General features: G+C 43.2%; 1 protein-coding gene across 1 annotated transcript in view; it reads left to right on the plus strand.

Annotated features, from left to right (window-relative positions):
* MYO10 (myosin X) overlaps positions 1-15,387 on the plus strand; it is a gene marked incomplete at its 5' end in the record, with an annotated part of 261,542 nt that overhangs the window by 40,699 nt on the left and 205,456 nt on the right.

Genomic DNA, 15,387 nt, shown 5'->3' on the forward strand with positions numbered 1-15,387 from the left:
TGAAAGCCATCCTGGGTGTGACGTGGGAGGTGCTGGCAGCAAGACCCCAAATATAGACGCTGCCACGTTGTGTCAGGGGCCCTGTGGCTTTGGAGCACTTTGGCGAGCCATCTCGTGTGATCTCGTACAGCGGACAAATTGAATGACTCCTTGTTTAGTGTGGAATAGTCTCAAGTAATTAACAGCGGTTCTGAGCTACGTGTAGTAGGGCTGGGTTTGAGTCCACACCTTCCAGGGCAGTGTTCGGTGGGGTTTCTTCGGCCGCTTACTGACGTCTTGAGTGGCCCTCTGTCTCTCTGTGAGCAGCACCGTTCCTGCAGGTGCTCCTGTTTGTTCCCTGATGTGTGAGCAGGTGCTGACCTAGGATTTGAGGTTGAGTGAATGAACACTTATCTGTCACTTGTTCCAGGTGCTGGGAATTCACTGGCTGGTGAAACAAACCCATTCTTGCCTCCTATCGTGGTGGTGGTGGTTTAGTTGCTAAGTCTTGTGACCCCATGGACTGTAGCCCACCAGGCTCCTCTGTCCATGGGATTCTCCAGGCAAGAATACTGGAGTGGGTTGCCATTTTCCTTCTTCAGGGGATCTTCCCAACCCGGGGATTGAATCTGGGTCTCCTGCATGGCAGGCCAATTCTTTACCAACTGAGCTTCTAGGGAAGCCCACCTCCTATCATACAGCTGATAAAAGTTCTAGTATAACACGTGTCACATAGTCAAAGCACTGAAATAACTCTTGTTTTGATGATCTAGGGAAAACATATCAACTTGTGGTCGTTGACAGGACTGAGTGCATTGCTCTCTAGATGGCTTCTGAAAGTCATGACCTTTGCTGCAAAAGTAATAGCTGATTTTCCCTTGCCTGTAAATGATGGTGACTCAGTCCAAACCAGTGTAAACTGGAAAGAGGACTTTCTTGGCCTATGCCGTGAGCGAGGCCAGAGGTGAAGATGGCTTGTGGAATAACTGGATCCAGGGAGTGAATGAGGGTACAAGCCTGTTTCTCTTGCAGCAATTTGTCTCTCTCCCCATCTCCTCTTGTTATATGTGAGACAATTCACATAAAGTGGTGAGCCTTTTAAAGTATTCAGTTCAGTGGGTTTTAGTATATTCACTAAATATAGTACTAGAATGAATATTTGCATGTTAGTCGCTCAGTTGTGTCCAACTCTTTGCAACCCTGTGGACCATAGCCCACTAGGCTCCTCTGTCCATGGGATTCTCCTGGCAAGAATACTGGAGTGGGCAGCCATTCCCTTTTCCAGGGGATCTTCCTGACCCAGAGATCAAACCCATGTCTCCTGCATTGCAAGCAGATTCTTACTAATATGTACTAAAAGTTGTGTAGCCATCACCAGTCTCTAACTCTAGAATATTTTCATTACTCAAAAAGGGAACCCCACGCCTCTTAGCAGTCATCCCCTGTTTCCAGTCGCTGTCTACACCTGCCCTCGGCAGCCAGCAATCTACTTTCTGTCTCTATGGCTTTTCCTTCTGGATATTTCATATACATGGAATCAAACAATATGTGGTCCTTGGAAGCTGGGTGCTTTGACTTCAGTTCAGTCGCCCAATCGTGTCCAACTCTTTGTGACCCCATGGGCTGCAGCATGCCAGGCTTCCCTGTCCATCACCAATTCCCGGAGCTTATTCAAACTCATGTCCACCTAGTTGGTGATGCCATCCAGCCATCTCATCCTCTGTTGTCCCCTTCTCCTCCCCGCCTTCAATCTTTTCCAGCATCAGGGTCTTTTCCAATGGGTCAGTTCTTTGCATCAGGTGGCCAAAGTATTGGAGCTTCAGCATCAGTCCTTCCAATGAATATTCAGGACTGATCACATTTAGGATGGACTGCTTGGATCTCCTTGCAGTCCAAGGGACTCTCAAGAGTCTTCTCCAACACCACAGCTCAGAAGCATCAGTTATTTGGCACTCGGCTTACTTTATGGTCTAACTCTCACATCCATACATAACTATGGATAAACCAGAGCTTTGACTTAGAGTAATGTTTTCAAGGCTCCTCCATGTTGTAATATGTATCAGTTCTTCATCCTTTTTTAATCACTGAATAGTACTCCCTTCTCTGAGTACATTTTGAAAGAATCTGTCCTTCAGTCTGTTTCCCCATTTGGGCTCTTGGGAATAATGCTGCTGGGAACATTTGTGTACAGGTTTTTGTGTGGCCATATGTTTTCATTTCCCGTGGATATATAGCTGGGAGTGGAATCCCCAGGTCGTATAGTAACTATGTTTAACCTTCTGAGGATCAGCCAGACCATTTCCCACGGCAGCTGCACTATTTTACATTCTTGCCAGCAGGGTTTGCGTGTTCTACTTTTTTCATGTTCTCACCAACATGTTATCTGTCTCTTTGATGGTGCTAGAAGATCTCTTAAGCAACTCTTAATTCAGGAAGTAGGGTTTTATGAAAAAGATTAAATGTTCTTGAACTTCAATAAAATTCTGCAAAGGAATTAATGAGTATGCACGCAGCTGAAATGAGAAATAGCTGTTTTAAGTTTATTTACTTCCTACTGTGTTCTTGGGTCATTCGTTTTTATGAAGTAACAACAAACTCCTGTTTCGAGTACGTTTGTGTATTTTTTCTAAAAACAGATGGTAGCCAGAACACAGCCAGGATTTCATCAAGATTATCTTAACCAGTTTTTGTTGGGTTTTTTTTTTTTTTAATTATTCTTCTCAAGAATAGGAGAGGACAAACCTCCAGGAACTGGGAAGTAAAGGACACCTGGTGTTGTGTTCCGTGAGGAGTGAAACACCATGTGATGGCTTTTTATTGTCCCTCCTGTTCTGTATCTCCTACTGTTTCCACTAAAAGGAAGAATGGAATGCACTTCTGAAGCCAGTTGTTTTGTGTCCCTGAGAGAGGATTTCCCACTATTTTTTAAGAGTTCTTAGAACAGTTGTGCTCATTTTATAAAGTCTGCTTGGCCTTCTCCCAGCTACCTACTTCTCTTTCTTGTCTTGTTCTTTGGCTCCTCCTGTTACATAATTCCTTGCTTCAGAAGAAAGACACTAGGTAGAGAGTATTAGAATAGGCATAGTTTTACCTCCAATATATTGTAAATGTTTTAGAGCAGGAATGATTTTATGTACAGTAAGTCCCCTATGCACGAACCTTCAAGTTGCAAACTTTTCCAAGATGTGAACACGCGTTCCATCAGTATGAGGCATGAGTTGTCTGATGTTGTTCCATCATGTTGTCATGATGTTGTTCCGTCAGCATCAGGACAATTGCAGCTGGTCCTCTGTCTTCTGCTGCTCACAATCCTTCAGCTCTACCATATCCCACCTCCTCTCCCTCCTCTAGTCAGTGACTCTTCTTGCCTGTTCACTCAATGCCAGCCCCCATATGCCAGCTGTTGTACTATAGTACTTATCAAGGTACTGTACCTTAAGATTAAAAATGTTTCATTTTTTTGTGTCTGTTTTTTTAATGTACTATTTGCATAAAAAGTATTATAAACCTATTACAGTACTATATGTCTAATTGTAGTTGAGTACTTGGGCTAACCTTGTTGGATTTATGAACAAATTGGACTTCCAGACACGCTCTCGGAACTGAACTCGTTTGTATGTAGGGTACTTACATACTGGTGAATCTTTCAGAGTGCCTGGTACACACGAGGGGGCTCAAAAGATGCTGGTAGGAAGGATGGACTTGTGGAAAGGTGGCTGGATTGATGGGTAGATGGATTTATGGGTAAAGTGACTTACAGATTGAATGAATTTTAAATGTGTTGGCTGATTCTTCGGGTTCATTTTCTGTTTTCTTTTAGACGCATGTGTTAGCTGTGTGATGATTGGTTAGCTACTAGACAGAATAATTTGTTTTTTGGTCCTTGGATTGTCACGTTCCTACACTGTCTGAGATTGTCTCAGCAACTTGGAGAGGATTCATTTCTTTCAGTGTTACTCTTTCTGAGATTACTTCTAGTCACTGTAGTTCAGTAGAGTAACTGAAAAGTTGTTAGGAGGAGTTGAGAAGAAGGTAGGGAAAATCAAAATATAAAACCAGGATGGAATCAGTTGGCAAGTTTGGAAGCCCAGAATTGGGAATAAACTCATTAAGGAAACCAACCCTGAGTATTCATCGGAAGGACTGATACTGGAGTGGAAGCTTCAATCCTTTGGCCACCAGATGCGAAGAATCGCCTCGTTGGAAAAGACCCTGATGCTGGGAAAGATTGAAGGCAGTGGGGAGAAGGGGGCGACAGAGGATGAGATGGTTGGATGGCATCACCGACTCAATGGACATGAGTTTGAGCAAGCTCCAGGAGATGGTGAAGGACAAGGAAGCATGGCGTGCTGCAATCCGTGGGGTCCCAAAGAATAGGACGCAGCATAGTGACTGAACAACAACAAAAAGAATTACAATTTCATAAGTCAGGTGTCTTGCCATTTAGCATAGTTTGCTTTGGTTTTGATTATGAGTGGGGGACACCGATGAGTCTTTGCATCTTTACCTGAGGAACATTGAACAAAGATTAGTTTATTGTTGGCAAAATCTTTCACCGTTTTCTTTTTTCTTTTCCCTTTCCACCTCCTACTGCTCATGTACTTTACATGTCATTGTCCCCGTGAAAGCAGTGGCTCATGGTGGTGACAGTCTGACCTTATGGGCGGACAGCGGGAAATGCATGCCACGTGGCCCTTCTCACTGGGAACTGTGGCGAGGCATGGGACAGATGGTGAACTTTATTGAATGTAGGCAGCCTCGTTTTACAGCCGTACGGTGTTTAGGTGTGTTTATGGTCAGGTGTTCGGGACATGACATATCTTGCTGTGGGAATAGTGCTGTAAAAGATACTGAGGCTCATATTTCCAGGAAATGATGTTTATGATGACCACGATGACATAACTAATAGCCGCAAACACATTACAGCTACAGATAGCTGGAATACATCCCTTATTAAAAGAGCAGTGCCTTCAAGGGCTTCTATAGGCCAGTCTGGGGAGTTACGCAGCGCTTGTCACGTAGCCTTTGGGAGTGGTTGTATGGGAGGGGTTATGTCTGTGAGTCCTGAACAAGTGTCAGCCACACATTTTCCCTTGGAATTTAATGGCGGCCTCAGCTCTGAAGGGTGTAGAACAGTTGTCCTTGGCGTTGCTTATTATAGAAAGCAAATACCACTGCTCCTCCACAGCCCCGGTGACGTGGGACACACTGGGGATCTTCATACCACGTATTTCTGACATCCCGGGCGATATGCTCACAGCACATTCCTTTTCTGTCCTCAGCAGTCGGTGCTGGCCCCGTGCTAGCTGAATTCTGCATTCTTTGAGAACTGAGCCTGAAACCATCTGCTTTTCGGACTCTGATGCAATAGTGCCGAAGAAGGTCCCAGCCTTAGGTCTGAAGCCCTGCGGTCACATGCAGGAAGTGAGTCCGGGGACCACTCACCTTGGTGGCCCTGTGCTCTGCTCTCCCTGCTCCGTGGCAGGTGGACCTGCAGATCACCCATGGCGGCCGGGACGTTGGGGTCAGTGGCCACGAAGCTGCTTCACTTTTCCCGGGTCCCCTCCCGAGGTGCGGCTGTCTCTGCAGGAGAGACGTCTTGGGTTGCCCCTTTTCCTTTCATTTCTGAGTCTCCTGAGTCCATCTCCAGCCAGCAGGGCCCCTTTTGTCCCCGCCGCTCTTGTTCGCACCGCATTTTTCATGCTCACTTTGGACACGTGATGACGCTGTACTTCGTTCTCACCTTCACCATTTCCAGACCTGTTGATAAGTTTTGCACTGAGGTTTGCAAGCACTTAGGGTTGAAATCTCCCCCGAGGTGAAAGAGCACAGGTTTTGAGCGGGCTTTTGTCTGTGTGGGTTCCAATTGTCTGCATAAAAACGTTGTTAGATCTAAACATGAAAGTGTGTTAGCCACACAGTTGTGTCCAACTCTTTGTGACCGGATGGACTGAAGCCCGCCAGGCTCCTCTCTCCATGGGATTCTCCAGGCAAGAATACTGGAGTGGGCTGCCATTCCCTTCTCCAGGAAACATGAAAAGTACCTGTAAGAAAACCCCCAAACGGCTGAGTGGACAGAAAAGAGGAAAAGGAGAGAGGCCCCCTAGTACTGCCATCCAGCCGGCTGCTACGGAGACCTTGCTCCTTCTGTCGTCAGATGTTTTGAATCACATTCTGCAGCACTCCCTCCCCGCACCCAACCCCTTCCTTCTGTAAGAACCGAGCCAAGGTCACCGGAAATTAGATCTGCCCCAGGTAGGTCATGTCTGGGCTGATCCGACTTCAGGAGGTTGTGGAAATTCCTAGAATTGAGACAGTGGAGTCTGCTTTCGGTTAATGGGGTTTGAAAGCTCCTTTGCTTTGGCTGTGGCTCTGAACTTTCCATTCACTCTAGACCAGTGGTTCTCAACTAGGACAGTCCCCTCCCCCACGACAAATAATTCCCTCACCCAAAATGTCAGTACTGATGAGGTGGAGGACCCTGTGTTAGAACTTTGTATGTTATAAATGCTGTGTGTCCTTTGAGACAGATTTGAGTAATAAGGATTAGGGAAAAAAAAGATCTGTTCAGTTGATGAAAAGGTATTCCTACTTCAACAACAAAGATAACTATAAACGAGGAGAGATCTCACTTATATGTGGACCCTCCCCATCAGAACCACCCCCCTGAACTCGTACAGAAAACAGATGAGTGATTGCCAGAGGGAGGGGTGGAGGAATTGAATGAACAGCTTCAAATGCTACAGACTTCCGGTTGTTAAATAAGCCCTGCAGATCTAATGGACGGCATGGTGGCTATGCTTGATAATACCGAATGATTATTTGAAAGTTGCTAAGAGAGTAGATCTTAAAAGTTGTCATAAGAAAAAAAAAACATGTGTGGTAATGGATGTTAACTAGATTTATTGTCTTGATTACTTCTCCGTAGATAGTAATATTAAATCATTATGCTGTATACCTGGAACTAATGTGTTACATGTCAATTATATTTCAGTTTTAAAAATGCTGTTTGAACTCTTGTACTATGATCTATTACCCACATCTCCTTTCTGGAATTCAGTATCTTCAAGAACAAGGATCTCCTATGTCCCAGCCTGCCACATTTGTTGGTGTTTAGTTTCTAAGTTGTGCCTGACTCCTGTGACCCTGTGGTGTAGCCTTCCAGGCTTCTCTGTCCGTAGCATTTCTCAGGCAAGAATACTGGAGTGGGTTGCCATTTTCTTCTCCAGGGGCTCTTCCTGGCCCACGGATCGAATCTTCCACTGAACCACCAGCCTACTTGTTATATTAGACATCTTCAAATCCAGGTTATTGCAGGCTAAAAAGAAGAACTTTCTTTTGGCTGTTGAAAATACTCCAGATTTAAATAGCCATATTAGGTACTTCCCTGGGCTAGTGGCTAAGACTCCACACTCCCAATGTAGGGGGACTGGGTTCAATCCCTAATTAGAGAACTAGATTCCACATGCTGTAACTAAAAATCCTGCATGCCCCAGCTAGAAGATCAAAGATCCTGTGTGCTGCAGCTAAGACCCAGTGCAGCTAAGTAGATAGGTAGGTAGATAGGTAGGCAGGGAAACGTTGTTGGTTAATTTCCTCTATCTCAAGATTGACTGCTTTCCTCAAGATACGTTTTTTTAAAAGCAGCCATATTAATTTATCCATTACAATGTTATTAGATTTTCTTTCTTTTTTTTTTTTTAAAAAAAAAAAAAGGAAAGGCAGATCACATTCCAGAAACAAACTGGCTTTATCATGTAGGTTGTTAGGACTCCTGAACCGTGGCACTCAACATGGACTGAGTAGGCAGTTATGGGAGAAAATAGGTGCGGTGCCGTGTTGTGGGTCTGAGACTGAGTTGTGTGTTTGACTAAAGAATGTCCTCTTTTCTGTGAATCTGTAATTAGAACATGCCACACAGTATGGTATTTAAAGTCTATCATCATTATCTCTTTTTAGGGTTGTTTTCCTACCTTATTTTTAAACTTAATTTTTTTCAAAGTTCAGGGATGAAAATCATTCTTGAAAGCAGAAGAGAAATGTAGTAGTTAAAAGAGAAAAAAAATTTTTTTAATGGGGCAGCAACAGGTTGGAATCTATGATAGTGATTTTTAGCTTCTTAAATGGGGATTAGTCAACTTTTGTGCAGAAGGGCCAGAAGGTAAGTATTTTAGGCTCTGCAAAGCTACGTTGTGTTTCCATGTTAGCAGGAAGATGCCAGGTACAACTTCTTGCCCAAGGAGTTAATGCAGGTCACACACAGCTGGCTGGGCATTTGTGATTATCTTCCAGGGAGGGAGGCTGATAATTGGAGCAGAGATACTCTCTACCACAGGCTTCCCTGGTGGCTCAGTGGTAAAGAATCCATATGCTGATATAGGAGATACGGGTTGGAGCCCTGGGTCAGGAAGATCCCCTGGAGAAGGCAGTGGCACCCCACTCCAATATTCTTGCCTGGGAAATCCCATAGACAGAGGAGCCTGGTGGGCTACAGTTCATGGGGTCACAAAAGAGTTGGACACAACTTAGTGACTAGAAAACAACAACATGTTCTCTAACAGAGTCTTATCTGGAGATGAGCTTGGACACGTCTTCTGGTAGCCTTGTGTCTTTGAGCCCCTCCTCAGTTCAGTTCAGTCGCTAAGTCTTGTCCGACTCTTTGCGACCCCATGAATTGCAGCACGCTAGGCCTCCCTGTCCATCATCAGCTCCCGGAGTTCACTCAGACTCACATCCGTCGAGTCGGTGATGCCATCCAGCCATCTCATCCTCTGTCCCCTTTTCCTCCTGCCCCCAATCCCTCCCAGCATCAGTCTTTTCCAATGAGTCAACTCTTTGCATGAGGTGGCCAAACTACTGGAGTTTCAGCGTTAGCATCAGTCCTTCCAAAGAACACCCAGGGCTAATCTCCTTTAAAATGGACTGGTTGGATCTCTTTGCAGTCCAAGGGACTCTCAAGAGTCTTCTCCAACACCACAGTTCAAAAGCATCAATTCTTCGGTGCTCAGCTTTCTTCAGAGTCCAACTCTCACATCCATCCATGACCACTGGAAAAACCATAGCCTTGACTAGACGGACCTTTGTTGGCAAAGTAATGTCTCTGCTTTTGAATATGCCATCTAGATTGGTCATAACTTTCCTTCCAAGTAGTAAGTGTCTTTTAATTTCATGGCTGCAGTCACCATCTGCAGTGATTTTGGAGCCCCCAAAAATAAAGTCTGACACTGTTTCTACTGTTTCCCCATGTATTTCCCATGAAGTGATGGGACCAGATGCCATGATCTTCTTTTTCTGAATGTTGAGCTTTAAGCCAACTTTTTCACTCTCCTCTTTCACTTTCATCAAGAGGCTCTTTAGTTCCTCTTCACTTTCTGCCATAAGGGTGGTGTTATATGTTAATAGAGAGCGGGGACTTAATGAGCCCAACACAGATCAGTCTTCAGAGTTTTAATACAGCTGGAGAAGAATCCCATGGACAGAGGAGCCTGGCAGGCCATGGTCCATGCAGTCGTAAAGAATCGGACACGACTGAAGCGACTAGGTATGCACGCACGCACACATAATCATTATTCCCGTGTGTGTGTTTCTTGACATCACCATTGTTCAATTATAGAGACATGATTGGGTTTGTCCCATTATGGAATGGTTAAGAATATTCCTGTAACACTGAGAAGTATATAGGCTGGGATTTAAATTTTTTAAATGGTTTCTAGTGACCACGTATAATTACATACAGGAAAATCCACCCATTGTAGATTTACAGTTGAATGGAGTTGAGGGCATTTAGACAGTTGTTGCATTTAGACAGTCATGCCGCCATCAGCACAGTTCAGTTTTAGAATGATTCCGTTGCCTCCCCACCCAGGTTCCTTCTTCCACATGCAGTTAGTGTGTCTCCCTGCCCCGACACCTAGCCTTGGGCATCTAGTTTCTGCGTCTATGAATTTGCCTCTTCCAGAAATTTCGTATATATGGAATTCTATGATATATACTTATTTATGTGTAGCTTCTTTTACTTAGCATAATATTTTTGAGTTTCTCCTTTTTGGTGATTCTGTGATTTTTTTTTTTTTTATTGTTGAGCCTTTCATTGTATAGATTCATCACATTTTATTTCTATACCAGTTGATGGACATGTATGGACAAAAAAAAAAGTATTGCCTGCCTTTCCCGTAAAAAAAAAAAAAAAAAAAAATGAGGGTTCCCACTATCAGCCACTGTAGCCACCGTCAACAGTGTACCTTGAGGGGATTCAGAATGGAGAAAAATAGCATCCTGGCCCTAGATGGTTAAGACGCATATCTGGGGAATAAATTCAGTGAGCCCAGACTCTTGCATCTTCCCATACATAGGAAAACACTGTAATTGTTAACTTGAGATGCTGGGTTTTGTGATCAGCGGTAATCTCTCGGTGTTGGACCACATTTTTTCTTTGCCCCCCAGCAGAACCTCCAGTATATCCTGGCTCCTCCCTTGCTTGTTTGGAACTGTTAACTCAGCTGAGAGGCTGGCGCCCGGGCAGTAATCCTCCGTAAGGTCCCCACATAAAATCTAACTTGCAACTTTAGGTTGTGCATTTTTCTTCTGTTGACAAGTGATTTCTAGAATTCAGCTATTATGAATAATGCTGCTGTGAATATTAGCTTACAAAGCTTTTGAAAAACTTTGAGTAGGTAGATTTCTGGGAGTTGAATTGTTGGGACATATGGCAAGATTATATTCTGATTTTTAAGAAACTGCCAAACCGTTTTCCAAGGTGGGTATACCAGTTTGTATCACCACCAGTTTTTCCACATTGTCACCAACCACTTGGTGTGGTCGGTCTTCTAGTACAGCCAGGAAGTCATTCCTTGGCAATGGAAAAATGCAATCTCTGTGAACCTAGTTTTTAAAGGAATGGTATTACTTGTCTCCTTATCTTACAAGATTGCCCTCAAGTTCAAAGAGATGGGAATTTCTGGCCAAGTGCTTTATCTTGTAAAACTTTTAATGGTCATCGTGTGCAGAAAAGTTTTTTAGAAGTTGAATTTAACACATACCTGTCTCAGATTAAGATGAAAACGTCCAGAGTTTTAATAAAACGTGTTATTTTGTGATACAACTTGTTCCACCTGCTTTTAAAGGCATATTTTTACTCCAGTTGTGAATTTTCCCCATATGCTAGGAGTTTTCTCCATATGCCTGTGTTGTACATTAAATTATCAGCCTGTTTAACAATGACAGAATATAATGGTTTGCATATGGTTGGGTGCATTTTTCTTCTCCACTCAAACTTGGATGTTCTGGTAAATGTCTGTCTGTGACTTCGTTTTCAAATGCCTGTGGGTGGCCTCTTCTCTGGACCAGGGTGTACGTGTTCTTTTCGAATCGAATGGAAGCAGAAAGTTTGAGGGCTGAGAGAAACCACCCAGAACAACCTATGTAAAAAATATCTATTGCACCAGTTTTACTTTGCAAGTCTGATTCTATGAAAATTGCCTGTTTAAACTTTTTCAGAGAACAAAGCGGGTGTTTTGAATGCATTTCCCTTCCTATCTGGGGAAGACACTGTTCAGGAAAACTGGACAGGGGGCTCTGGGTTGAAAATCAGGGCTGGATTTTGTAAGATTTGTTTATCAGCAGCTCTTCACACCTGTTGAGAAAGACCTTTGGACTAAGGAAGTTGAATTGTGTTTTTCATGTAGGCAGGACTGTGTCAACAAAGGGCTTGGTAATACTTTCAAATGAGAAGGTTCGAAAAGAGCTACAGCAAAACTCAAGTGAAAGAAACGGCACACTGTGTAGCCTCTGGGAGTCGGGAGGTTTATATTAATCCTGGTGACAATTTATATTAATTAAGTAATGTTTCATAACAGAATCTTAATTCATATAGATAGACAATTTTGAGACTTGGGAAACAGACATGAAATCCTTTTGGATCAAAGCAGTACAGGTGGTAGTCATAGCAAACAGAAAGCTTTGGACTCAGGATTCTGGGATGGAGGTCCATTGTGATTATTTATGGTTTTACCTAATGAGTAAAAGCTCTTGTGTTATGACCTTGAAAGTTTCCATTTGAGTGTGTGTTTGCGTGCTCAGTCGTGTCTGACTCTTTGTGATCCCATGGACTGTAGCCTACCAGGCTCCTCCGTCCATGGGATTTTCCAGGCAAGAATAGTGGAGTGGGGTGCCATTTCCTACTCCAGGGGATCTTCCCAGCCCAGGGATTGAAGCAGAGTCTGCCAAGTCTCCTGCATTGGCAGGTGGATTCTTTACATGTAGGTATTTGAAAGCTTTCAGTGTTGCAGTGTCTTGACCTGTGAATTTTAAAAAGGCTGAAAAAGTAGTTAAGACACTTGGAAGTCTCTATCTAGAACATCACAAACAGTGCAGTTTTGGTGTGAAGTGGCATTTACAAGAGCAGTCTTAGAGATGCCTGCAGTACATGTTCTTCTTGGAAAACAGCCGTTTGCTAATGAAGAAATCAGGACTGCCCAGCAGTTGTGTCCTTCTTTCTGGATGTTTTAGTTGTTTTCTGACCTACTAGTGCATTTTATTTATTCATGAATTACTTTAAGGAGACAAATAGTGTGATGTGTGGAAAGAGTATGGAATAAGAATTTGAAAAGATTTGAGACCTGGTTTGGTCACTAGCTTGTGACTTTAGATAAGGACTTAAGCTCTGAACTTGAGTTTCAGGGCAAGGATTCCTATCTTACCAAAGGTTAAGTTAGTATCAGTGTTATTGAGGCTCTTAGCACATGACTGGGACACCCTATTACTGGAAGCTACTGTTTATGCTAGTAATAACATAATTTAAAGCAGCATAAAGTGCTGAGTATACTTAGTTCACTTCGACATTGTTTATCCCCTTCTATCTCTCTCTGTGTTGAGATCAGTAGTAGTCCCTTACATGAGAAGTTAAATGTATAACCAATATATTTGACTATTTCATTTAACATCTCAAATTAAAACAATAAGCAGATCAATGAAATGAGGTTGAAAATTCTAGTAAAAGGAGCTTTAAGTGCTATTCTTGTATCAAATGATAATTTTGGTGTGTTTCCACTGTTTCATTTTTGTTGGAGTTGATGAAATTGAGCGGAGTAGAAATAATATGAATAATAAAGTGCAGCACATTGGGTATACATTGTCATAAAAGTAATTCTTTTTTTTGAATTAGTTCAGTTTAGTTGCTCAGTCGTGTCTGACTCTTTGTGACCCCATGGACGGTGGCACACCAGGCCTCCCTGTTCATCACCAACTCCCAGAGTTTACCCAAACTCATGTCCATTGAGTCAGTGATGCCATCCAACCATCTCATCCTCTGTCGTCCCCTTCTCCCCCTGCCCTCAATCTTTCCCAGCATCAGAGTCTTTTCCAGTGAGTCAGCTCTTTGCATCAGGTGACCAAAGTATTGGAGTTTCAGCTTCAACATCAGTCCTTCCAGTGAATATTCTGGACTGATTTCCTTTAGGATGGACTGGTTGGATCTCCTGGCAGTCCACGGGACTCTCAAGAGTCTTCTCCAACACCACAGTTCAAAAGCATCAATTCTTCGGCGCTCAGCCCTCTTCACAGTCCAACTCTCACATCCATACATGACTACTGGAAACATTTTAAGTAGTTTTTAATTGAAGTATAGTTGATGTAGATTACTGCGTTAGTTTCAGGTGTGCAGCTTAGTAGTTCAGTATTTTTGCAGATTATATGCCATTGTGGATTAATGGGTATGATGCATGATATGGATATAATTCCCTATGCTATAGAGTATATCCTTTTTGCTTATCTGTTTTATATATAGTAATTTGTGTTTGTTAATCCCACACCCCTAATATGTCCCTCTTCCCTCCTTTTTCCCTTTGGTAACCACTAGTCTGTTTTCCATGCCTGTGAGTCTGTTTCTATTTTGCATATACGTTTGTTTGTATTATTTTTTTAGACTCCCTATATAAGTGATATCATAACAGTATTTGTCTTTCTCTGTCTGACTTATCTCACTAAACATAATGGCACCCCACTCCAGTACTCTTGCCTGGAAAATCCCCTGGACAGAGGAGCCTGGTGAGCTGCAGTCCATGGGGTCCCTAAGAGTCGGACACGACTGAGCGACTTCACTTTCACTTTTCACTTTCATGCATTGGAGAAGGAAATGGCAACCCACTCCAGTGTTCTTGCCTGGAGAATCCCAGGGACGGGGGAGCCTGGTGGGCTGCCGTCTATGGGGTCGCACAGAGTCGGACACGACTGAAGCAACTTAGCAGCAGCAGCAGCAGCAATTAATCTAGATCCATCCACATTGCTGCAAATGGCAGTATTTCATTATTTTTTATGACCAAGTACTTTTCATGTATCTATACATCACATCTTCTTTATCCAGTTGTCTGATGGGCACTTGGGTTGCTTTCCTGTCTTGGCTATTGTAAATAGCGCTGCTGTGAACACTGAGGTGCATGTATCTTTTGGAACTAATATTTTTTTCTTTTATGGATATATACTCAGGAGTGGAATTATTGGATTATGTGGTAGTTCCACTTTAGTTTTTTAAGGAAACTTCATACTGTTTGCATAGTGGCTGCACCAATTTACATTCCTATCACCATGTATAAGAATTGCCATAAAGGTAACTGTTTATAATTTGAATGACCAGTGAACACCCAGTAATTTCTGCAAACATTTTTATCACTTGTCCTTGAAAACAAATTGTTTTCATGTTGGGAAATCAAAGAAAGAGGAAATTCAGCATTGGAAAGCCAAGTATTTTCATTGTCATTTCATTTATCCAATGGGGAAGTAAAAAAAGAGAAATAAAATCGATGCCAAAACATTTTGCCCTAGGTTAAAACAGTAGGATCTGAAAGTTGGGCTGTAATTCCAAACTTTGGGGTGCATTTGTTATCTGGTGTAATCCTGCCAAAATTCATACCGGTGGGACTGGGTTGCAATACTTATTATAAAACGGAATCTCTCTCTTGGAGAGGTCAATGGACTTTATACAAGGAGGAAGTCAGTGCCCTCCAAGTGGGCCAGTGCTTGGGGCTTGGACTCGGGAAGTTGGAGCCTGAACGTCCTGTAGTGTTCTGAACTTGGGGCGAAGCAGTGTGGTGACCTGATTAAACTTGTAGTTTCTTCATATGAGACGCTGGGCAGGCTACCTCTGGATCTCCACTTCTCCATCTGTACAGTGGGTAATGACGCTTGCCTCAAAGGGTGTGTGTGAAGGAAACAAAATAATCCACAGAAATCAGTTGCATTTTAGTACAATTTTCTCCGTCCTTTCTTTTCTTCCTCTGTCTGGCGGGGCTCTCAGTCCCACTTGTACATACGTAAGGCTGTGGGTATATGTGGGCTTCCCTGGTGGCTCAGATGGTAAAGAATCCACTGGCAACGCAGGAGACCTGGCTTCAGTCCCTGTGTCGGGAAGATCCC

This window comes from Bos taurus, chromosome 20 (assembly GCF_002263795.3).
Source record: "Bos taurus isolate L1 Dominette 01449 registration number 42190680 breed Hereford chromosome 20, ARS-UCD2.0, whole genome shotgun sequence".
Lineage (NCBI taxonomy): Eukaryota > Metazoa > Chordata > Mammalia > Artiodactyla > Bovidae > Bos > Bos taurus.